Raw genomic sequence first — 23,799 nt, 5'->3', positions numbered from 1 at the left:
AATGTTTAGGACGGGTGGGTGTGACACTCCTTTGGAGTGCCACAATTGTTGGTGTGTCATATTTTTTTTTTTTCGTACTCTCTCGAATCAGTGAACCTACACGCATTATAGCGGTGAATTGGGGTATTTGCCGCGGGCCTTGTTTACTTGTGTCTTGCTGGGAAGTCTCTGCTGGCTTAGTACTCGCAGTGCGCCTTCGCTCTCTTTGTGTGGAGAGTAGGAAGTTTGGTTGTTGGAGGTTGGTATTGTCAAAAAAATTTGTTTTATGAGGTTTACTCCTGTCTCGCTGTTCTTTTGACGCGTTGTTCGAGAGACGTGACAGAGAGACGACGGAAGGTTGTTGTTGTGTTCAGGGAGAGAAATGCGACGGACAGCGTAAAAATGTATTGTGGAATGGAACACAATTTTACTTGTCACAGCAACGACAGAGATTCAACCGTGTTTGAACTCTTGGTATTTGATGGGTATTTGATGTACGATAGAATCTTCGTGTTTCACGAGTAATATGGAGGAAGCTAAATTACTTTTCTTCAACGAATTCAGTAATTCTGAGGAGGGATTACTGGAAATTTCCATCCGGGAGGCTGCCTATACTACTGTGGTCCTGGTTTCGTGTTGCTCTGATATATGAGCGGCCATGTTGGAGGTGCGTGGTTTGGTTTTCTGCTGCTATGCTGGAGGGTGGAAGAGAGCAAACGAAGAATTTACAGGTAGTAGTCGCGGCATTTTCCTTAAAACCTATATTCCTGGGCGAGAAAGTAAGTGTTTGCTGTTAGTGAATTAAGTCACATAATCAACGAGTCATTTAATGCCTAGCACACAGTCTCGAAGCTTTAATCGTTAAATTCTGTTGCTGGAATTTGAATGTTGGAGAGGTTATGATTATTTCATAATTTTTTTTTTTGTGCGCTGCCGAAAATACACTAATTGCTATTAAGTAAATGTTCACTATCCGAAAATTTTACACTTTGTGCATGTCAATAACATTAAAGAATAAATGTGATAAATTAAGCACATTTTAGGCACATTGTATGGCTTGTTTGAAAAATAAATCTGCACAATTATAATATAAGGATTTATGATTGATGGCGAATTACCGCAAGACACGTTTATACATCAAGACTGTTATTGTAATACATATTTGGGCTTAGAAAATGGTTTAATGTAGCTTTAGGAGATATTTATTTTTTAGTACAGTTAGAAATATTGTTCTCACACCAAATGGAAGTGAACAATGCTCGTAGTGAGGAAAGAAATAATATGGGTACCTACTGATACATATATATATATATATATATACATACTTATATTTCAGGAATATTTAATGATTTTGAAATTTTTTAAAATATTATATATGTATACATTATTTTTTTCGGTATTCAAATATTGTATCTGTGGAAGTTATTGGAAAAAGTGCAACTGTGGTATTAGGTATTTAGAGTTATGCTGGCATAATTCTTAAATTGAAGGATATGTATTCAATCAGTGACTTAGGTTTTGAGGTGAGGTTGACAAACCTCTGTGATTTTGATGGCAGTGGAGTGGCCTGTGATACAGCTCTCCAGCCCCTGTACTCTTAGTTTATGTTGCAACAATTGTGGATGAAGAGAATATAAAATTGTGTTGTTTGGATTGATTCTATTCGGAGAGCTCTAAATGTTAACTATTACTGTTCTCTGCTCGTTAAGTATTTTGCATTTGAGCTTTAATCAAGTTTATGGGCACACATCTTTTGTTATTTATTGTTTGGATTCCTTACACAGCATATTAAAATTCTCTTATAAACATAAAAAATTTACATTCGAGTTACCTTATCCCTCTTTACCCCTTGTTACTTGGTGAGGAGAGAGTAGGGTTCTCACACTCTTCCTTAGTGTAGTGTGTTTAGCAATAATTTTTATCACTTAAGTGGGCTTGGCCTTACATGTTCTACCGTGTATTTTTAAGCTAACATTTCGTGTTAACAACCTGCTACAGCGATTGCAGCTTACATTTTGTGTAGTGGGTTTTAACACAATCATTCTTTCGTGACGTCTTGCTTTCCTTCTCTGGTCAAAATTCTACTATTTTAGTTACAGCTTTTGCAACTTACGTCAAACTAATGTAGGATAAACTTAACGCTTGGTCACGAGTAATTTTACACGATCTAACATGTTAAGTTAAATGATATTTTCAACTGAGTTATTTATAAAAATACATATTTTTATACTTATTTTACTTATATCAACCAAGTGGTTGTGTCAATATTTCGATGCAGTGTTAAAACCTACAATATCATTGATTTTTTACTGTTAAATGTAGCAGTTGCCTTAATGGTAACATGCGTATCATATTACATCTTATGTTAATAGAAGTTCAGTGGGATTTTAATCAAACAATGAAGGATAAATTTAACACTGACTAATGTGTTATTTTACTTAATTAAAAAGTTAGGTAACACACTTATTGCAAATTGTATTTTAACTGAATTACTGTGTAAAAATACACAATATTTTTATATATTTAGACACTGAACAAATTATAATTTTATATATATATTTGTGTAATGACACACAAATACTATGTGTTTTAAACAATTGTTTTACTTTTTTTCCCAGTCTTGGCTCAATTTCGTGTAAAATTACACAAAACGTGTTTTTGTAACTTAAACATACTTTCTTACTTTTAGAAATAAACTCACCTCGTCAATCACACTTGTTTTTACAGTTTGAGCTATAGTGAACTGTTTTGCTATGTAAGTCTGATAATGTAGATTTATATAAATGCTTATCGGTTATTGACACAAAATTAAAACATTTACACGGTATTATTATAAATAGTGACATAGATTAATTGCAAAGTCTTGATAAAACCATAGAGAGGTCCTTTGTGCAACCATCATGGACTCGCCACGGTTCTTCCAGACGTATTCGGCCTCATACATCGGCGATTCTCCTCCAATTAGATGGATATATGGATATGTTTTCACCAGACAGCTGGCACACTCCAACGAAAACCATATCTCAAAATGTTGTTTGTTCAAATTTTTTTGTAAAGAATTGAAATTCAAAATATTTGTTTCTTTGACTAAACCACTAGTATCTGCTGCGCAAACGTGCAGTGGTTCTAAAACTCCTCACTGAGTACGTATTGATTTTCTTAAGATGGTTTGACTTTTACGGTTACGAGCCTACGAAGACCTTGGGCAAAACTGGAAGTGATGTTTGCAGTGGAGCAGATAGCACAGGTTCCTGCGGCGTCGCGGAGGCCGCTCGCGCTCTCTCGGATGGCTGAATCCCGCCGAAGAAAGCGACGAGGCTGCTCGCTCATTAGGACTCACAATACAGGTCGTGGCTCCCTGCCTTCAGTCCCAGCTCCCACCCCTGCTTCCCCCCAGAGACCTCGCACGACTAAAGCCGAAGGAAGCCAATTAACCAGCCAGTTACTGCGGGAAGACAGTGGAAATGATTAACGTTCATCGTTTTCACGTCCGGCCAAAGCTTCGGTTCATCGCTCTCGACATCGGCTTGAAATGGACTCTGTACTAAACAAAGATTCTGAAGAAAGTTCTGAATCAAATATTGGAATTGTAAAATATGTCTTACGCGAATAATCAAATACGTATTTATGAATTTACGTTGCATTGTGTTCCTCTAATGGTTTATTGATTAAATTTGTAATTTTTAAATGTTATAAGATATTTTAAAATAATACAATATAACAATCACAAATGTTATGAAAATGAAGACAATTTAAATTGAAATGCCCAATGGCTTTTCAATAAACAATACATATTCAGCAATAATTAAGTAACAAGAAATAACACTAACATTTTAATATAATTTATAAGTATTTTCTTTTAAACGTGTCACAACTAAAAAAGTGTATCATGTAAGTGATTTTAAATATTTAATACATTTTCTTCAGTAATTTAATGTACATTTATTTATGAGGTTTAAGTAACTGCAGCATTTTAACTTTGTTCGTCAGAAAGAAAATTGGCTTCCAGATTACGTTTACCATACCTCAAATATCTAATTTATTTTGTAGTTAAATAGTGATAATTTAAAATTTTGCCTTAAATTTAGTAAAATATAATTACTCTAGTTTCTTTTAATTTAGGACATAGTAAAATTAGTGTTATTTTTTATTCATCTCCAGGTTTTAACAAATAAATCAAAATGTTAAAAAAACAAAATTTTGCATTCAGATACTACTTACTGATGCGTAAAGGTATGGGTTTTGTGTGTTGTTTTCTTAGTCGAAGGTACACACCGATAGGCTTAAAAATATTCTCTTTGTGAAGAAAAAACATAAATGTCAAAAAGCGTATAGTGTATGACCATTGCACACATGTTAAAATATAACATGTAGGATTTCAATTATTTCAATTGTCTAGGTTGTTTATATAAAAATAAGAACTGTTATTTTATAAATCATAAGTATTAGATGGTCAATACACATACGTTACAGTTATTTAATTTGTTTAAATAAAAAATTTGGTAAATTGCTGTAAAAATTTGTTCATTCCTTTTTTATTAAAAAAATTTTGTTTGTGAAATTAAAGAATTACGTTGGTTACTAAATAATTTAATAATATTTAAGAAGAGGCAAGACATATATCTAGTTTACAATTATTTATTAATACTTATTGAGATCAAATTAAAAATATTTCGAAAATTGTTTCAATAATTAATATATTAAACTCTTTTGCCACACCATAAAATTATTTTATACTATCTGTAAATTAATATATTAAAATCATATTCATTTTTTTATCCTTCTTCAAAAAGTGTTTATTATATATAGGTATATATTAAAATTTATTTATTACATGTTTCTGTTAGTGGGAGAAAGGGGAAATAATCAAAGGATTTTTAGTTAAGAATTATAAATAAATATATACTTTCAAAAAATGATTCTATCATTTTTGACTAAACAAGGATGGTTTTATAAAATTATGAAACTAAGTTTTGAGTAATTTCCAAATCTATTTTAAAATGTTGAAGACAGGAAGAACGTGACTTCTGGAAGTATGGATATATAAATAAATAAATAAATAAATAAATAAATATATATTAACTTCAATGTGCTGCCTGAAATACACAACTTAAAAAAAAACACGTGAGTATGAAATTTATAAATATAGTATTAAAATTATGATTTTTTTCCCCAAAGGCTATGAAAATAAGTTAAAAAGTGGCAAACGATATTCTTTATAAAATGCATTAGATTAAAAATATAACCGGCAGGACCACATTTTTACTTGTAATTTTTTTTTTGTTGCTGGTCTCTAGTTTTATATGGTTTTTTATTTCACGTATTTTTACGCCTTTTTTTAATTAATGTTAATTTATCTGTAATTTTTTTTAATTATATTTGTTTCTGTTAATTAGTTATACGCCGTTTGGTAGCTATCGATTATGAGTTTAAGAACATCGATTGTGTTTCACGTAAATACCACTTGGCGAGCGCCCGGCGGTTGGCTGATGACGTCAGACTTTCGGCTTGCCGGGAGTGAAAAATCAGCTGGGGCCGCGCGAAGTGTGTGGCGAGCGACCGTCGAGGACAGAGCCATGTGACGGTGCGGACTGGTGTGCCGGACGGCAACGGGCGACGAAGAGTATGGGGGTGGAGGCTCCACGCTGGGTGACAGGGCAATGGTTTGCCCTGTGATACTGAACTTATCAAGGTAAAGAGAGGCCGCAATTTTGATTTTTACCCTCGTGGTGCTGCACTGGTTTTTGGCAAACCTAGTGAACTGTGTATTTTCCCATACTAAATTTTATTTGGACGGAACTTTTATTAGCCTGTTTGGTGAAGAGGCCCATTCGTTTCACACGTTGTTCCAGGGTGGGATTTTTTAAAAAAGGTCGCCCGTTTGCCTGTAGTTGTGATAAAAGTATAAGTTTGGAAGAAACGAACTTTTTGCAATTTGTTTTTGAGACTTTGTCTTCGGAATTTGCATACTTAAAGTTGGCTTTAGCTAATATAATCAGTTTGTGCAGTATTATTAAAAGTATGCGATCTGTATTGGACTACATGCGCAGCCTGATGTTGGTTGGTGCGGGCATTCTACGTTTTTATGAAATCATTGGCAAGTTAATAAAGAAGTAAGACTTTGTTTGAAGCAGATGATAAATACTTCTGTGGTAACATAGTTATGTTACGTGAAGAGTTTTTACTACATTTCCCTTAAAAATAAAATAATTTTTTTTTGATCATCGTTCACGCCTTTGTGAATTCGTACCTATGGCCCGGCGTGGCATTAGACTCTGGAGTTGGTGAGGAAGGTCAGGAAGCCAGCGCACGCCTAGGATATTAACTTTGTTTTTTTGGCAAGTCTTTAGCAACGAACATCAGAATGAAAGACTAAACGGTTGATTGAGAGTTTAAGAACTTTATTTAAATACATTTTTTGTACTTCAGTTTTTATTATTGTAGAATTTTTATATATTTGTATTGATTGTCTTGTTTGATTTTTGGTATTAGGGCAGTCAGTAAATTTTGATATTTTATAGTGGCCATGCCTCACGCCCTTATATATTTTTATACTTGTTGTTATCAGTATTTATATTTTTATGATGTTTTAAAGGTTATTGTTAGTATCGCAAATGGGGATAAGATGCTGCCATTATTAGCGTCAGCTTTTGTAACTAAGCTTGTATGGTTATGTATAGTAAATACTATTTTTGCAAATTTCTATTTTTTAATAACATACGTCCAAAGTCTTGCCTCTTGTTTGTTTAATGGTTACTCTGCTATTATATCCTTTGAAGTTTTTGGCCTGACCCCTGGGCAGTGGTGTGGGGAATTTATATTGTTTAGCTTTTTATGCCTGGTTTTAATATTTGTTTTTTTCCTTCGCGCCCAGAGTGAGTCGGGGACGCAACCCCTCTTCCAATTAAGGAGGAAGAAGGGTTACAACCTGCGCCACTCTGCTTGGCAGAAACTTTGGACTTTTGCGATTTTGCTGACTTCTTTGATTTTTTTAATAATGGCAGTTTCTTGGATTTATAAACTTCCCAAAGAACAGGTTTACGCTAATTTGCAAGCAGCGGGAGTAGAGAGTGGTCGGGAGGATGACATTGATACCTTACGCAGGAAATTAAGTACCCACATTAAAGAAGGGAGGAAAAAACCTGTTGAGGAAAATGTGGAGAATTCGGAGATCAGCCAAGTAAATTCATTGAATACTGCTATGCAAAGTAAATTACTTTTTAAGGAACTGGAAAGGTTGCCATCTTTATGCTCCGGTGGGCCAAGAGATTTAATAAAGTTTTGCTTGGGGGTAGATAGTTTGAAAACTAATTGTTGTTTACAAAACGAGCAAGAATTGTTAAGGTGTATTTCGACTAAATGTAGCGGGATCGCTAGAGACGTGATTACGTCAGGTATATATAAGTCTGTTGGATGGTCGGTAGTGAAAGAGAATTTGTGGGAATATTTGTGCCCTAAGAGGGTGAAGGGCGATCTAATTAAGGAATTGATTTTCCATTTTCAACGGGAAAATGAAAGTACCTTAGAATTTATACAGGATATTAGAAATCACGTTAATGTATTTGGTCTGCAGTTAGATGATCACCGTTTTGTAGCTATTATTTTGGAAAATCTAAATCCTGCCATCAGACACGTATGCGCATTTATTGGCAGACCTAATAGTGTGGAGGAACTCAACACTTGGGCTATCCAGGTTGATAATATTTTTTTACGCTAAAAGTGAATTCGATAAGTGTAAAGGCAAAATCAATTTTAAACCGGTTTGTTTTAAAACGCCGGGTAATAAAAAAAGTGATAAGACTTGTTTTAAGTGTAATAAGGTAGGGCATTTTGCTAAGGATTGCTCGGTTTCGGAGGTAAATAAATTTGTTTGTGGTTTTTGTGGCAAAAATGGTCATTCAGAAAAATTTTGCTTTAAAAAGAAGCGGGAGCAGGATCAGCACCAGGAATTTTAGTGGTCTTTTAGATTACCAGTGATGATTTTGATTTTTTTCCTGTGAGGTTATAGTTTTTATAGTTTTTTGCTTTAGTTTGCAACCTCCGGGTTGTCAGACTTTGTTTTTTTTTTTTTTTTGATCTTTAGTTTTTGATAATTTTTGAAAGAGAAGGTTTTGTCTAATACGTTTCGGATTTGACCTTGGAGCTTGTTTGTTTGTTTTGGCATTCTTAGATCCCGTTTGTTGGGTTTGTGATGTTTAGCTTGTCTTTTCCGTTTCTTGTCGGAAAATCCTTCTCTTGTTTTTTTTTTTGAGCATTGAAATTTTTGGCTGGGACTTTGGAGGCTAGTTTTCCTTGTTGCTGGTTTGTTTGTTTGAGTTTGGGCTGGTTTGTTGGATTATAAGTTTTTGTGAACACTTTTTCTCCAAGTCCAAGGGTTTTTTTTTTGACGCTTTAGTATTTTTAAGATTTTCTTTGCTGTTTAAATTTTTTTTTGTTCAAGGCGGAGGTTGTGGCCGGCAGGGCCACATTTTTACTTGTAATTTATTTTTGTTGCTGGTCTCTAGTTTTATATGGTTTTTTATTTCACGTATTTTTACGCCTTTTTTTAATTAATGTAAATTTATCTGTAAATTTTTTTTAATTATATTTGTTTCTGTTAATTAGTTATACGCCGTTTGGTAGCTATCGATTATGAGTTTAAGAACATCGATTGTGTTTTACGTAAATACCACTTGGCGAGCGCCCGGCGGTTGGCTGATGACGTCAGACTTTCGGCTTGCCGGGAGTGAAAAATCAGCTGGGGCCGCGCGAAGTGTGTGGCGAGCGACCGTCGAGGACAGAGCCATGTGACGGCGCGGACTGGTGTGCCGGACGGCAACGGGCGACGAAGAGTATGGGGGTGGAGGCTCCACGCTGGGTGACAGGGCAATGGTTTGCCCTGTGATACTGCACTTATCAAGGTAAAGAGAGGCCGCAATTTTGATTTTTACCCTCGTGGTGCTGCACTGGTTTTTGGCAAACCTAGTGAACTGTGTATTTTCCCATACTAAATTTTATTTGGACGGAACTTTTATTAGCCTGTTTGGTGAAGAGGCCCATTCGTTTCACACGTTGTTCCAGGGTGGGATTTTTTAAAAAAGGTCGCCCGTTTGCCTGTAGTTGTGATAAAAGTATAAGTTTGGAAGAAACGAACTTTTTGCAATTTGTTTTTGAGACTTTGTCTTCGGAATTTGCATACTTAAAGTTGGCTTTAGCTAATATAATCAGTTTGTGCAGTATTATTAAAAGTATGCGATCTGTATTGGACTACATGCGCAGCCTGATGTTGGTTGGTGCGGGCATTCTACGTTTTTATGAAATCATTGGCAAGTTAATAAAGAAGTAAGATTTTGTTTGAAGCAGATGATAAATACTTCTGTGGTAACATAGTTATGTTACGTGAAGAGTTTTTACTACATTTCCCTTAAAAATAAGATAATTTTTTTTTTGATCATCGTTCACGCCTTTGTGAATTCGTACCTATGGCCCGGCGTGGCATTAGACTCTGGAGTTGGTGAGGAAGGTCAGGAAGCCAGCGCACGCCTAGGATATTAACTTTGTTTTTTTGGCAAGTCTTTAGCAACGAACATCAGAATGAAAGACTAAACTGTTGATTGAGAGTTTAAGAACTTTATTTAAATAAATTTTTTGTACTTCAGTTTTATTATTGTAGAATTTTTATATATTTGTATTGATTGTCTTGTTTGATTTTTGGTATTAGGGCAGTCAGTAAATTTTGATATTTTATAGTGGCCACGCCTCACGCCCTTATATATTTTTATACTTGTTGTTATCAGTATTTATATTTTTATGATGTTTTAAAGGTTATTGTTAGTATCGCAAATGGGGATAAGATGCTGCCATTATTAGCGTCAGCTTTTGTAACTAAGCTTGTATGGTTATGTATAGTAAATACTATTTTTGCAAATTTCTATTTTTTAATAACATACGTCCAAAGTCTTGCCTCTTGTTTGTTTAATGGTTACTCTGCTATTATATCCTTTGAAGTTTTTGGCCTGGCCCCTGGGCAGTGGTGTGGGGAATTTATATTGTTTAGCTTTTTATGCCTGGTTTTAATATTTGTTTTTTCCCTTCGCGCCCAGAGTGAGTCGGGGACGCAACCCCTCTTCCAATTAAGGAGGAAGAAGGGTTACAACAACATATACTAATTACAAAACTGCATGAAATAATGAAAAACAGATCTAGAATATTATAATACATTTAAACAAAATCAGAAATAAATTATTTAAAAAATTTTTTTTTACTATTTTGCATGTTTGTTTTTGGCGTAAATTAAAAGCTACTGAAGGTTTCTTTTAAAGTTTTTTAAATAAAATATTTGGCACATTTAGCCTAAATTCAAATTTATTGAACATTAAATATATTTACTTCAAAAATGTTTCTATAAAATTTTACTTAAAATTAATATATGCTCCAAAACAAATCAAGTGGAATTTTTTGAACTATGTGTGATAATTTTTTTTTATTGAAATTTAAGAAATTTTTTATTATAATCGGAGAATTAATTAATATTTTTAAAATGGCGGCCGTAACGTAAATTGCAATGGTGACGTCATAATTCAAGATAGAAGTCATGGCATCCTAATTTCTAGAAACGTCTTATCGTAGGCTGTAGACATGGATGCTTAAGCCGTTTTTAGGAATTTGTGTTCTTTCTATGGAAAATGTATTTTGAGGTTTTCGGAACCCTAATTTTCGAATAAACAAATTTTTAAAGATTTTTTTCCGGATTTGTTTTCTAAAAACTGGAAATTTTTGGCGAGTTTTGGAGAAATTTGGAAAATTTGGGCAAAGTTTGACAAATTTTGTAGGTCAATGTTCAAGGTAAACGTCGAAGATCAAGGTCAAGGCCATCCAATATGGCTGCTGTGACGTCACAATCCAAAATGGCGGACCGTCTCCAGGCTCCACCGCATGACACCTGGCGCAGGAAAGACTTTTGTATACTACTAAAGGGGGAGGAGTTAGGTTGTAAATTAAATTTTTTCTACAATAATTCAATGCAACATTCTCTCACTTCCCCAAATAGTAGGGCTACATAACTGTATAGGCTCTGGGCCCCGGCAAGCCAATGCCCGCTACTCTTTCGTGTATTTGTACTGCGCTTTTTTTGTAAAAATAATATTGACCAAACGTAAAAAATATGAAAATTTAAAATATCAGCCAAATTACATATGAGGAAAAATGTAAATTCACTAATTTTGGAGCTAAAGTCCCTTGGAAATTAAGTTTCTTAGAGATGTTAGATGTAATAAGATTAAAGTGAAACATTACATCCCATTCATGTAAATGGAAGGACAAACAAGCGTTTATTAACACTTCTACAATAAACATTTCTTGAAGATAGTGGTGGAAAATGTCCAAATTGTATTTTTTTATATTCAAAATAAGTTATAACTTGCATGCTTAATAAAAGTGGTTAACGTAAAAACACCACTTAATTATCAATTTAAGAATGGCATGAAAAACATTCATTGGTTTTATTTCACCCGACATACAAGTTAGCTTTTTTACAAGTTGTTGGATGTCACGTGTGTCAGGAAGAGACACCTCACAGGTGTACCGATCCAGCAATCATTCTGCAAAAAATGAGAAATACCTTTTTTTAATCGATTATTTCATGTATACGTCTAAAGTATGTCTACTACCTGTTGGTAAATTTAGATTTTAATTTGATTGATGCATTGAACCTTTTGTGATTTTTCAAACATTGTAATTTATAACTAAATTGTTTTGATGTACATGTGCGCAAAATACATACACGTTTTATTTTAAATGCGATGATATTTTTTACTAATACGATTTCAACTACCTTAAAAAGTTAATAGAATGCCCTATATAATGGTACCCCAAGAAATGCTGCGTAACAATACCTATTGAAATGAATAAGATTTATTCTCAAAGCTTTAAAAACTGAGAAGGATTTTAAATTAATTAATAACTTATCATGCAAAGATATTGTTGCCAGGTAATTGTTTATATATAGATATACATATTTATATTATGCGTGTATATATATATTTATATATGTAGGTAACAATCTGTGCCTTATTTGTCAGCAGCCACCTACAGCCAAAGTAATGAATGGGACATTTCTGTAAAAATCTCAGAACTCACATACCTGATGCTAGAGGGCATACTTCCTTTACCTCCATTTAACCCTTATCCTCCTCCTGGGGATCGCCTTTGGGAAAATCTTGGTGAATTCTGCAGTTTTTGTATTTCCAGTGTTCAGTTCTCGTTAAGTAGTGAAAGAGTGAAGTGGCTGTGTGTAAACTTGTGGACTGTATCATTTTCGGTAAGTTTTAATTTTCCGTTTACATATATATTTTATGATCACTAATATATTTACGTTTAATATTGACACTGACCTGTCAATGATTCAACTGAGTAGGGGTAGTCAATAAAGTATGTATTTACCTAGACAATTCATAATAAACATGTGTGTTATGTAAATTTCCTCTAGAATAGAATAAGCAATAAATTTTCAATTTCTTTTAAGAACTGAAACATGCCTACAAGAAGGGTTATGTCATTTTTTACTTGAACATAAGTAAATGGAAAATGCCTTATATTTCAAAGACAAGATTTTAATAATATATAAATCATGGTTGAATGATGAATAAATAATATCTACCGTCAGTGAGACAAGAGACTAGAATTCTTCATCTACGGTTATTGAAATGTGGTTGTCCAAAAACGTGTTCGAAGAAGCTAAAAAGTGAACAAAAAAGAAAATTATAAAGGGTGAAGCCGACTGATTTACAACTCCTCAAGAAGCGAGAGCTCTTTCCTGCTGACTACAAAGAAGGGCAATCGTGCTGGATCAGCTTTAGTAAAGCTATACTCTAGCGAAATTCCTGGTTCTTCTAAGAGTTTATACCGCAAAATAAAAATAAAAATATAGAAATTTAAATAATTGTCTCTAGAAGAGGATTAGCTCTTCTCGTTAAAGCAAAATTAACGAAGAGGTCACATAGTTGTTAAAATCAGTTAAGAATAATAAAGGCGCACTATCTACCTAAACTACAAGAATCTAATCGAAGCCAAACAGCTGGCCTATCCAAAATATAGTACTGTTCCCGAAATTCCACTTTAGGATTTATTGAACTACACTGCTGGCAGGATTGTCGAAACTGTCAGTAAAAGATTTCAAGGAAAATATAATTTGTTATGTAAATGGAGGTTTGATGGCTCCTCAAGCAATCAGAATATATACCAGGCTGGGAAGAAGACGAATCCAGGGACGATAGCGTATTTCATTCATTACTTGTCCCATAAATCGTTTGGGAGAAAATGGTGCTATTTAGAAAAATAGCCGTTCAAGTTCCATCCGCTTTGTCGTTCTACAAAGCTTCGACTTATAAAGGAGACAAAACAGGTGATCATTTCAGAGGAGCAAAATATAACAAATAAAATTAAGAAATTTGGTATCATTTCAAGTCTGAGGAGTGGAAATCGACATCAAAATGCAATTGACAATGATAAATATGACAGTTTTTTCTTCCTGAACAGAAATCAATACGCTTAAGTGACCAATCTGTACGCAAACATCAACAGGTTTGCCATTGTGAAATCGGAACAACTCTACGGATGAGGCCACCTTAATATATAGTATGGAATAACGCAACAACATGCTTATAAACGATTTTTGGAATTTGTTTTGGCCATGTTTTATAGACTAGGAAAAATATTTGTATAGCTTTATTATTTTTAATGTTGTAATATTTTATAATTAAATAAAATACATTTATTTCAGATACAAAAAAAAGTTTGTGAGAAGAACAATTTTCAAAAAGTGCGAGAACAAAGAGAACGTCTACTTAAGAAATTAGATCGCCCAACCAGATCGCCCAAAACAAGGTTTCGGTTCAACTAGCGACAGAAACACTGTTAGGAGGTTTTTCGCTGATCCAAGTATGGCTTCTAAAGCGACTTGATTGGACCAGAAATTAATGAAACGTTTTTCAGACATATTGTTCACACTATCCTGTGGCAGAGAAATTAAAAAAGACCCTAACTGTTAATAAAATTTGAGAACATTGTACATTGATTGTAAATAAAATGTTGTTTTGCTTCTTGGACACAGAAAGAGACACAGGAAGCCAATAGGAAAGATATCCGTAACTAAATACAATTTTCCACCAGAAAAAAATAAATATAAAATTAAATATTGATGATTTATATCGAAGAGTGTTTGTTTCTTTAGACCACGTTGTCACATTCGCTTGCCCATTTCCAAAGAAAAACATTAGAAGATTAACTGAGAAGGTGAAACATGACTTGAAAGATTTAATATCTTTGAAAAATAGCGATGAGGCAGATTCGGAAGACAACCAGAAAACAGTATTTGTCATGATAGTACATCAAAAGAATCCGATTTATATGAAAATATATAACTTGAATTTATTTAACTGAATTTGTTTAAATTATTAATTTATTACATTTTTTGATTAATAATTGCTCTATTTTGTATTTATTTTGTGAATTTTTTAAACTGATTATTTTACATTATAAAACTTACGCTTTTTCATAATAATTATCGGTAAATTTTTGTATTTCCTTTAATTTTAATTCACATAAACTCAGTCTGAGAGAAAAAAAATATAAAAAGTTGCTCCAGTGATGATTACTCCTTATTAGCGGAATTTCTTAAAAAACTAAGTATCTAACTAAACAATTACTATCCAAGCGAACGCTTGCAATTCTGTGAAGCATACCTAATAATATAATTAAATTATTTTTCATTGAAAATTTATTACCTGTCACCATATTGTTTTCAAAACAAAATATGTACTCGGCTCGTAACTAGTTTCGTTCAGAAAGTTTATGAACCAAAGTTCGTTGAAAAGCCTGAAATAAGAAGCGCGCTCCGTGAGCGCTGACTGGCTGGCTCGGCTGCTGGCTCAGCGCGGCGCGGGCTTATCTGCGCGCGATCAGCCTCGCCCGCACCACTGCCGCGGCACAGCGAGGATCGCTATCGCCGAGATAAGGGCGCGCCTCGCTAATTGGACGCAGCCTCGCCGGTCCGGGTCCGGCGCCGCCAACTGCTCCTCCACGTCTCTGCGCGGTCCGTTCAGCGGGCGTTCTTGTGTTTGCGCCGCGGAGCAGTGTTTTTACCTCGCCGCCTGCTACGGCCGGCTCCGCAGATAACAGCTTCCGCGTGCGGGGTGTTTTTAGGTCGTAGCACGTACTCGGTTTTCTGCTCCACCTCGCTTAAAAGTTGTGCTTGTGGTCATTGCAAGTATTGCTCATCGTTCAAAAGTAACAGATTCCACATTCTACTGTATAAGTGAATGAAAAGAAATATTGAATCACCTAATATGTACGCGCATTTTAAGTCATTATTACTTAGCGTGATAAAAACTTCGAAAAATTTAAAATTTTGGTTCGTAGTTTTTAGGTTTATGTTTATTATTGGTACCAATATCATTTACTTTGCTAAATTAAATTTCGAAATATAAATTTTCACCTTAAACGAAAGGCAATGGAAAATAAAATATTAAATATATTTAATATTTAGGTACACCTGTCACTGGTCAATAATCAAACCTAATACAGGAATCCATCGTTTCATTATGTAAATTAATTAGTGAATTATTTAATGAATTTTGGATTTTTTCCGAATTTCTTGCTAAATAATTACACGAATCCAAGATAATGCCCAAATTTCAAGATGGCGGGCACCTCAGTAATAATAAATGATTACCTCACTCTAGCGGATTAGAATTAACCTAGCATGATGGCAATGATAGTAAGGCGAGTACACACACAATATGGTGTCCTCCAGCAGACGTAAACAAGATGGTGGCAATGACCACTAGCAGGCAGTAGCTCCTGGTAGCATGTACTGAACATAAAATGTTGGATCCATGATGGTCGTCAAAGTCAATGTCAAAATTTCAAGGTCAAGGTCAAAGTTCAAGGTCAAGGTCAGAGTTCAAGGTCTAGGTCAAAGTTCAAGGTCAAGGTCAAATTTCAAGGTTAAGGTCAAAGATAGGTTGCTTCTGTGGAGGAAGGATCTGTCGTTTTTATAATTTTTGCTCTTACCGGTTTCGAACCAAGGACAGGATTCGATCTAATCAATCAGTATTATAATAAGTAAATTTTTGATATATTTTTTAATTTTTTCATTAAAATAAATCGTATAATAAATAAAGATTTTCACGATGGCGGTCGTAACGAAAATTGATACAAGTGGTGACATAATTCAGAATGTCGCATGTGATGTAAGACATTTTTATTACTTTTTATTGAGAATTTTTTAAATATAATAAAAAATTACTGGTTTACTCTCGCCGGAAATGGAACCGATGACCGAAATCGTTTAAATAACTAAACATTTGAAGTAGGCAATTTTTTTGGTATTCTTTTTGGAATTTCAAGCATTGAAATTACAGATTTTCAAGATGGTGACTGTAACATTAATTGCAACAGTAACATCTTAATACAAGATGGTGGTTCTGTCTCGAACATTCGATGATTTTATTACTTCAAATTAAACAAAATTATAAGTCCTAATATGCATGTTATTTTTATATATACCTTATTTAATTCTCAGTCGGCAAAGTGTCTCGATAGCCATGCTGTTAAAGGTGTATGTTTTTCAACATAGAGGTCCGAGCTGCGCTGGTTCGAACCACAGCGCTTCCAATGTATTTTGCATAAAAAATTAAATTTAATATGTCGATAAGGTCCATAATAGCTGTGTTAGGTAATGGAACATCGACATTATGTGTAAGACAGAGCGACGCTGGCGCTCTCTAGGAACAATCAGCAGAAACAAAGTCAACGGTATCAAAGATGACAGCCTCCAGTGGAACAGAAAAAAAAAAAATCAAGAGTGATGCTGGCGCTCTCTAGGAACAAACAGCAGAAACAAAGTAACGGTATCCGAGATGGTGGCCTCCAGCGGACCAAGAAAAATCAATATGTCGAAAATTTCATCATGAGTGAGTGGAGCGCTCGATTTAAAGATGGTGGATCCAAGATGGCGGATCCAAGATGGCGGCTCTAAGATGGTGGATCCAAAATGATCGCCGGGGTTAAGGTCAAGTTCAAAGGTCAAGGTCACGGTCATCTAAGATGGCCGCCATGATGTCACAATCCAAGATGGCCACCGTGATGTCATAATCAGACATGTGGCTCGGCACCCAGCACCGGACCCAGGACCCAGTCCCAGCTTGCCTTTTTCTATACTACTTTGGTAATTTTTCGATTAATTGTACTTTTTATATATATTTTTTTTATATTTTATGATATCAAAGCAAACATGTAACGGTTTTCTCTGTGGCCTCCCGATTATTCTTGTCAATAATATGATGGTTCCCTCTGTGTGCTCCTGATTATTCTTGTCAATATTTTAATGGTTTTCTCAATGTGCTCCTGATTATTTCTGTGCCATTGTAATGTTGGTGGCACTTGCTCAACTTATTTAATTATTATTATTTTTCTTTTTTTAATGGCGAACTGGTTTCCACACGTTTTCATTATTCAATATTGGTATTTATAATTTATATGTCATTTAAATATTTAAAAGTTAATTCTGAACAAAGATCAAATTGTTTGTAATAATTATAATTATGTGTAATTTAAATGTTTGAACACAAAGTTTTTTTTATTCTGTCAATGTATTTTTAAATCTATTATGAATAATGTGTTCACAATTTAATTATTGTAGTAAATATGTGAAGGTATATTTAAGGAATTATAAGTCAATCTTTTTTGTACTAGAATTTAATTCTCCAGTAATTATCGATCTTTTTTGTTTTTCAAAAAGTACTCTCTACGAGTACCATGTTCAATGTTCTGATTCGTCTTGCCCTTGGCGAGCACAAACGGTCTTTTCCAGCACCTTGACGCCATGTTTTCTTAAGGCTAAATTCATTCTTGTGGGAGTTTGTGATTTTCAACATGCATTAAGCATCTTTAAACCGCACTTAGTGCGGTTCCACGCTACCGGCCATGCGGTTTGCTTGATCCACCTTGTGCTGTGGTGTTGAGGCCTGTCCTCAGCAGCCCTGAAGCAAATGAAGTGACCGCACCAAATTAGGAAAGCCGACGGCTATTTTTTATTTTTTGGCATGAATTACTAACCTTTTTACAACATGACCCTAAGTGGAAAATTTTTGTGGACTTAATCTCGTCGGACTTTTCGTCAACCAAGTTTTTCTCCTTTTTTTTAATTAACTTTTTTTTTGGACCAACGAAACAACGTTTTATCTAATTTATGAATTTTGAAACAACAAAACAGAGTAACGACTTGGACTAAAGATATGTTGATAAACTAAGGAAAATGTTATTTATAAAATTAATAATGTAATTAATATTTTTTTTTCTTTTAAAAGGTTGTGTTTTAATAAGTATGTGAAAATAATTTTTTAAGGGGGCCCCTAGCTAAAATAAAAACGAATATAAAATATAAGTATGTTTAAACAACTACTATATTAACAACAACAAAAATTAATGTTGTAAGATATTTAACTTTCTGTTGAGATTATTGACATAGTCAGTCAAGGTGTAACATAACTTTTAAATAATTATTCAAATAAATTATTATTTATCTGAAAATACCTTTTTTTTATCATTAAGTAATACTCCAATTGTATATTGTAAGTGTGCATGACCAGTCAGCCTTGTTTACACTCAAACTAACCTCTCACCACATCAAAACACTTAATGAGCCTTGGTCCACGAGCGAAGCCATCCTTCTTTTGCGATCGTTAGTGAGCAACCCGCATCCCGCATAAAAGAACTAAATACCTACTATTTACCTACAAGCAACACTGTTGACAAGAATCGACACTACTTTAAACATTAAATTTTACATGGGATAAATTAACTCTCACCACTGAATGGAGCCAAAGACATTTAAGAGTCATGTAGTCTCATAAACTTGTAGCCTCTTAGATTTGTATATTTCTAGTCTCGTAGCCTTGTAGACTTGCTGCCTCGTAGCCAGTTAAAGCCATGTAATGCTGTAGTCATGTAGTCACGTAGCTTCTTAGTATCCTAGTCTAGTAGCTATAAAGCAGTTAGACATGAGACTTTTTGGAGTAAAATACTGTCACGTCTCACTTTCAGAGGGGGGGTTCAATTCTTCAAAAATGTAGCTCAGATAAATTATAAACTCAAAACATTAGTTAGCCATAGAGCGTTTCACTGAGGATTGAATCTTAGTAGGTGTATTCTTATACAAGAATAGAAAATCAGGATACTGAAAAAAAAAATAAGAGAAACCTAAAAACAATAGTACAATCACATTTATTTATAACAATTAAATAGAGCTGACAAATGATGAGGCACCTTCCATGTACGCTATAAGCCTTCAATACCCAGACATTAAACAATAGACTTCAGATAAGATTCCCTTAGTAGGACTTACACATTAACATTATCCTAATAATTTCCTCCCGACCACCCAATGATACCAAACTTCATTAGTTCTTCCACAACTTCATTTTTTAAAAATTATTAATAACATTCACTACTTCGAAACTGATTTTAAAAATTATTTAGTTTAAGTCTATAACGTCATCATAAACATGAAAAGACAAGGATCGTGATACAAACAAATTACCGAGTTATACTTGAAAATAAAAAGGAAACTGTAGGGCTCAACTCATTACACGTTAATAACACCAGGCTTTGAAAACAAATTATTTAAGAGATCAAATAATACACCAAACGAGAAATTTAAAGTTAACTACGAAGAAACATGAAGGTGCGGAAGACTAAGAGTTCGGCATCACTCAGACGCCATTTCGATAGAACTCACCTAACCATTACCAAGTCGCCGCACGGCCGGGCAGCATAACAGCCTTCCACAGGATTACAGCCCCACGAAAACATTTTACATCTCTTTTAAGCCATTTGCTTGGCCGCAAAACCCCTACGGGGAAAACATCCTGACGGGAAGTTTTCCTGTGTTTTACAAACACGTAAAGTTATTACAACAAGCCGGCCGCGCGGTCGGCCGCGCCGGGTTGTCCACGTAGTCAGAAAAACTGCCACCAGGTTGCAACACTCGCCCTGCGCAAAGCGCGTGCGCACAACCTCGTTCCCAGCTGGCCTCAAAAGAAACGGTAAACAAGTCTGCGCCGCGTTTCTCTGGAACTGCAGCAAACAACGTGTCAGCTGGCCTGGCTGAAACGCGGTCACGCCTGCGTTCCCAGACAAAGACGTGCAAGACTCGCACTCTTCCAGCCCCGCGGAGACCCAAATCAAACAAAGGTGTTACCCCATCTTAGCGTAAGGGAAACCAAGTCCCGAACTAGCGAAATGAATTTAAAATTGTATTTTCAACAAATAAACTAATTAAATAAATTAATGATAATTTTGAGCCACGCGACAATACTATTGAAGCCAATGACTGTTGGCGAAAAAAAAAATTAGAAAACCAAAATATTGTTGGAGCCAATGAATGCTGGAGCCAATGACTGTAAGAATAAATGACTGTTAGAGCTAATGACTATTGGAGCAAATTAACTTTGGAGACATTATATCCTATGTAAAATTGGTGATTGCATCCTGCTGAGTTGAATGTTTGTGAAAAAATAGCATCCTTTTCGTTAAATGTGCTTCCTTTTTTGACGAATGTGCTTCCGATTGTGCTGCCTTTCGTTGATTGTGTTTCCGATTGTACTTCCATTGAATTAAATGCTTGAACTGCGTGAACGATGTGTAGTCATTACGTACATTGCGTGTACAATGCGTGTTTTGCGCATTAATTGCGTAAACATTGCGTGTTCGTTTCGTTTACTGTGTATACTGTGTGTACTGTAAGTACTGTTTGTTCATTCCGTGTATATTACGTTATTATTGCATGTTGGAGCAAATGGAGCTAATGGAGCTCTTGTAGCACATGATGCTGATGGGCAATTGGAGTTATGGAGCCAAATGTATATAGACCTGATGGCTTGAATTGGAGCATTTGGGGCCTAGCGTACATTGATGGGATCGAAGTACTGAGACGAGAACGTATCACACCTCATCGATTAGTTTCGATCATATGGGCTTCTATTTTTAATGTTGTTTTGACTTGTGTAAATGGTTCTTGATTTGACTAGCATATTATTCCATCAGGTGCATGTACATAAGGGAGTCCTAGACAGCACGTCGCTCAGTTTGTTACTGACGTCAACGGTGTAAGGATCACCTAGTTTGTTTCAGCTGGTGCATAAGTCGGGTAATTACCTGTACTTGTTAACACGATGGCATCTCTACCGACTTTAACGGCGAACTCGATGGAGGTTTTACCATAGACTACAGGTACCCTGACGTCAACACTGGAGGAGAATTCAACAGTCGTGGTACCACCAGCAGAAGAGTGCTTAATGACTTCAGTGCTAGCTGCACAGGAAACCTCGGCGAACGCCCTTTCGCCCTCGATGGAGACTTCAATTGATGGTGATTCGTCAACAACTAACGAACATCGAAGTCGTTACTTTGACAAGATTTTCTCAAGCATCAGCAATGCTCTTCAACACTATACAACAACGATGAATTGATGTTTATAAGAGTATGCCTTGAAATGGTACAACTTTGGCAACGCCAGTATCTTGATCGGGTCTGAAAGTCTCGTCTTCATCACCACGGTATCCTTGAAGCTACTGTGATACGTCATTCGCATTTTCCCATGATGCAGTAAGAAATGAGCGGACCAAATTCAAGAAGAATCTTTCTCGTATAAAGCTTCGCGGCGATGAGTGCTGTGTTTGGTTTACACGCATTGACAGTTTGCAACATCATGCGAAAAAATGTGAAGGTAAAGTCCATGCGCCTACTGCTGAACAACCTGCAGAAATTTTGACTCCACGCTTTAGAATGGAGGCTTGTAAGCGATCAAGCAAGAAAACAGATGTGCAGCAACCGATTGCTATGGCGTCTGGACATGGAACAAAACCTAATACTGTGTTCGGTGCATTAAAGGTGAATGATAATGGCTTGTACTTGCTGCAGTCTACATTTCGTGGAACATTGAAAGACTGGTATTTTCTAAATACGTTTAGTGAGTCAAAAATCATTTGTAATTTTCTTGCAATCAGACGGAACATAATAAATCAGCTTACTGAGGTTGTAGCAACAAACGGACCTTTGAAATATATTTTGTGGTTGGATTGTGTATATGGTAAGCCGTATCAATTCGAGGAAAAAGTTAAGAAGCGTACCTTCAAGACATCGGCTGCTGTTATTTACAGTTCTGACGATGTGAAGCATACTGTTAAACATGTTGTCCATAAACTCTGTCAAGAAGAGGAGGACTATGTCAGTAAATAATTCTGGCTGGTCTCTATCTTGTATAAACCGTTTAGAGCTAAGAATTAGTCATTTCACGCCTATGCAGACCTAAATGTTTGTAAAATTTGCTAACATTCGCAGGGTGATCTTGTAGTAGAATATAATTTAAGTAATAAGTATTACGTTTGTAAAAGAACGTGTGTTGTTTTATTTTTTGTAACTTTCAATTTTGTGGTATTTAGAAATATATATTTTCCAGGGACCGAACCAATTATCAAGTCAATATGTAAACTAATAGGTTATTTTTTGGTGAATTTTGGCAGTTTTCTTGAATTTCGAGCAGAATAATTACACAATTCCAAGATGGCCCCCATATTTTAAGATGGTGGGCACCTCATTAATAATAAATGATAACTGCACTCTAGAAGGTAAAACTTAAACTAATATGATGGTATGCACTCTATCAGACAAGTAGTCTCACACACAATATGGCATCCTCCAGCATACGAAAACAAGATGGTTGCAATGCCTGCTAGCAGATGATATTATGTTAACTATCGTTCCTGGTAGCGAGTACTGAACACAAAATGGTGGATCTAAGATGGTCATCAAGGTCAAAGTTCAATGCCAACAGTCGAGGTCAAAGGTACGGTGAACAAAACATTTCACTAACATGGTGTCAGCACACTCTAGCAGACGAAAACAAGATGGTGGCCTCCAGCGGACGAAGACAAGATGTTGGACATGACGTCATACCAGCGGACGAAGACAAGATGGATGAAATGACGTCATACCAGCTGACGATATATTTCTTGTTATTGGTGGTGGGAGGTCAGTCTTCAGGTGGCTTCCGTGGAGGAATGATCTCTTTTTTTTTTTTTTACTTTTTGCTCTTATCGGTTTCTAACAAGGATGGAATATGATCTAATCAATAAGTTTAATAATATATATATTTTAATGAATTTTGAACTTTTTTTCGTCATAAAAACGGATAATAAATAAAGAATTTCATGTTGGCGTCCGTAACGATAATTGATACAGTGGTGACATAATTAAAATTGTCGGGTATAATGCAAGATTTTTTTATTAATTTTCATAGAAATTTTTATATACATATTAATAATATACTGGTTTACTCTCGTTGGGAATCGAACAAAGGACCGAAATCGTTTAAGAAACTAATCATTTGAAGTAACCAATTTTTAAAATATTTTTTGGATTTTTTCGGAATTTCTAGCAATAAAATAACGGATTATCAAGATGGCGGCCGTAACAGAAAATGCAACATTTATAGAATTCAATACGGTTGGTGTAACGAAAAGTGTAACGTTGACTACATACTCAACCAAGATGACGGGCGTATCGAAACATGCAAAATTTATATGATCCAAGATGGCGACCATAACGATATGTGAAACGGTGGTTTTTAAGTAATATCTTATTAAATTTTAATGAAATAATTTTGAAAAATTTTAAAATTTATTTTACAAAATCGGATAAGAATAACTGATTTTCAAGATGGCGGACATGACGTTTTACTAGTTGGCGATATATATACATTAGCATAAGTGTTGGAAGAAC

General features: G+C 35.0%; 1 long non-coding RNA gene across 1 annotated transcript; it reads right to left on the bottom strand.

Moving 5' to 3' along the window:
- Window positions 1-6,425: 6,425 nt before the first annotated feature.
- On the bottom strand, window positions 6,426-19,975 carry LOC134531627 (uncharacterized). Its single transcript, XR_010075047.1, has 2 exons — window positions 19,757-19,975; window positions 6,426-17,999 (listed from the first exon to the last, which is right to left on the bottom strand). It is a non-coding gene; the product is annotated as an uncharacterized LOC134531627 (long non-coding RNA).
- Between the last annotated feature and the right edge of the window lie 3,824 nt (window positions 19,976-23,799).

This window comes from Bacillus rossius, chromosome 5 (genome assembly GCF_032445375.1).
Source record: "Bacillus rossius redtenbacheri isolate Brsri chromosome 5, Brsri_v3, whole genome shotgun sequence".
Classification (NCBI taxonomy): domain Eukaryota; kingdom Metazoa; phylum Arthropoda; class Insecta; order Phasmatodea; family Bacillidae; genus Bacillus; species Bacillus rossius.
Note: the sequence above shows the minus strand (reverse complement) of the source record. Positions and strands in the feature narration are given on the sequence as shown.